This window comes from Pterocles gutturalis, unplaced genomic scaffold (assembly GCF_000699245.1).
Source record: "Pterocles gutturalis isolate BGI_N339 unplaced genomic scaffold, ASM69924v1 scaffold17558, whole genome shotgun sequence".
NCBI classification, from domain to species: domain Eukaryota; kingdom Metazoa; phylum Chordata; class Aves; order Pterocliformes; family Pteroclidae; genus Pterocles; species Pterocles gutturalis.
This window is the reverse complement of record NW_010123435.1, coordinates 13571-15969: the sequence shown is the minus strand read 5'-3', so window position 1 is coordinate 15969 and position 2399 is coordinate 13571.

Below are 2399 nucleotides of genomic sequence, written 5' to 3'. Positions count from 1 at the left end.
TTTGCTGAAGATGGGCGCAGAAAGGAGAAACGTGACGTGGCCTGTGCAAACCTTTGGAAGCAAAGCTGTCGCAAGGACATGGCTCGTGTCACGGGATGTGCACCGCTGGCCTCAGGAATCTGTTCCTCCGTGAACTTGTTGCTGTTGCCAGCAGATAAAGAAAGCTGAAATACGCTGGGGGGGAGCAGGATTTTTTTCAGAAGATCGCATGCTTTACTCCTGTAACATTACTGTACCCCGGACTGCGGTTTTGGGTTCGCTGGGGCTGTGTTGGAATTGCCGAGGGCACAGTGAACGTTTTCCATTGCACTGGAGAGGGTTAATGGACGTCGAGTACAGTGGGTTTGTGCGCTATCGGCAGGAGAGAGACCACAGCATTCCAAACCTACAGCCTTTTCTCTTCTAAGCATCTTTTGTTCACGGAAGATGAGCAGTGAAGGGAGAGCCTTATAGAGGTAAGAATACGTGACAAGGAGAACCTACATGCAGCTCTCTTGCTTTTCATTTATCAGACCCAGTGTTACTGGGTATAAGTTCTGCACCATTTATTCGGTTCTTAGAACCCAGTGTTACTGGGTATAAGTTCTGCAGACCAGGTCCTCGGCTCCACTTTGTGATACCATTTATTCGGTTCTTAAAGTGCCTGGCTGACTCCATGGGTAGGGTTAATTTGCTTATTTTGGCATTGGCAGGAATCAGACACTCACCATAACACACTCCCTTTTGTAAGACAAGGATGTCCTGTAACCACAGCTCTCCCAGGATGGTCTGATTGTCTTAGGATCCATCTTCCATGGCTGGTTCAGCTGGTACATTTTTTTGGCAGCCAGGGCTCGGGTCTTCTTTCCAGAGCTCCCAGGCAGCATGACGTGTGCTGTGTGGGAAGGAAGCCTGTATTGCCCAGCTCGCAGTGCTGCAGCCTCACTAACCTGTATTTGCTTTAAGTGCATGCCGCTGATTTTATTACTTTCTTTCTAATCTTCTATCTTCTGCTTCTTTCCAGTTCTCTGGTCTGTGTGCTGTCACTCGTGACCCCATCAGTGTGCACCTTCTTGGGCTTTCCTTTTTCTCCCCATGTCATCACTGCTCTGCCAGGACATGTGGTGTGCCCCCAATCCCCCCCCAGCACATCCCCCCGTGCTCTGCTCTGACAAACACCCTGGGAGCCGTAGTACATGGGTGTCCTGGGCACACACAGCTGCTGGCACTCGTGCCGTAGGAAGAGTGACCACGAAGGTACAGGCACATAGTGAGGGGGGCAGGCGCCCAGCAAGGGCTAGATGCGCCTTGGCAGTTTTCTTGCTGTGCAATGCTGTTTTAGAGATAGAATCATAGAATCATGAAGGTTGGACAAGACCTCAAGGATCATCAAGTCCAACCATCAACCCACACCACCTAACTCACTGAACCATGTCCCTAAGCACCACATCTACACGTTTCTTGAACCCCTCCAGGGATGGTGACTCCACCACTTCCCTGGGCAGCCTGTTCCAATGTTTCAGTGAAGAAATTTTTTCTAATATCTAGCCTAAACCTCCCCTGGTGCAACTTGAGGCCGTTTCCTGCAAGTGTTCCAGGCCCTGTGGCAATCAGACCTTTCGTAATGTGTGTGTCCATTTTGCTTCCCCTGTTCTCGTGGCCAAAGGACGGCGCATGCCAACAGGCGTCAGATCTACGTGCAGATGTACAGTAGGAGAATGTCAGATGTGTGCACGCACACTCACTCACAGCCCGTGCTCCCGCAGCCTGCTTCACGCATCCACACATCCACACCTCTTGGTAACTGCTCCTGGGCCTTTTCCGTTCGTCTGCTGGGTATTTCTAGTCCTCGCATCCCAGCCCGTGAGGAGGGCAGCCTCTGGGTGCGGAGGCTCTGAAGGCTGATGCTTCTGGGCACGTCATCCCAGATTGCCCTCTGCAGGTTCCAGCTTCTTCGGCAGCGGTTGGTGTTGGACAGGATCAGATGTAGGAGCCTGTTTTAATCAAGGTTACCCCTATATCACACCCACATTTCTTCTTGCCAGGGTATGTTCCTGTATCTGTTTCTTTCTTTCTTTTTTACTGCGATGTTCATCACCATCATCTCCTCTTCCTCTTCCTCCTTTTCCTCCTCTTCCTCCTCCTCCTCCTCCTCAGATCCTCAGCTCTTGAAGACAGTATTAAACAGTACGAGCAGGATCTGGCCAGGAAGCTGTACCAGTCCCGGCAGCGGGCTCCTGCTCCCGGGGCCAGGCCAGCTCAGATGTCTAGTCCAGTGCAGAGTCGCGCCTCGAGATCCCCCGGGTCAGGAACCCAATCCAGGTGTGCACAGCCCCCCGCCGGCTGCATGCTCCGTACCATCTGTGTACCTGCGTCCTCGCCCAGCGCTCCAGCCGTGCCCGCCGGGGTAGGGAGGCGAT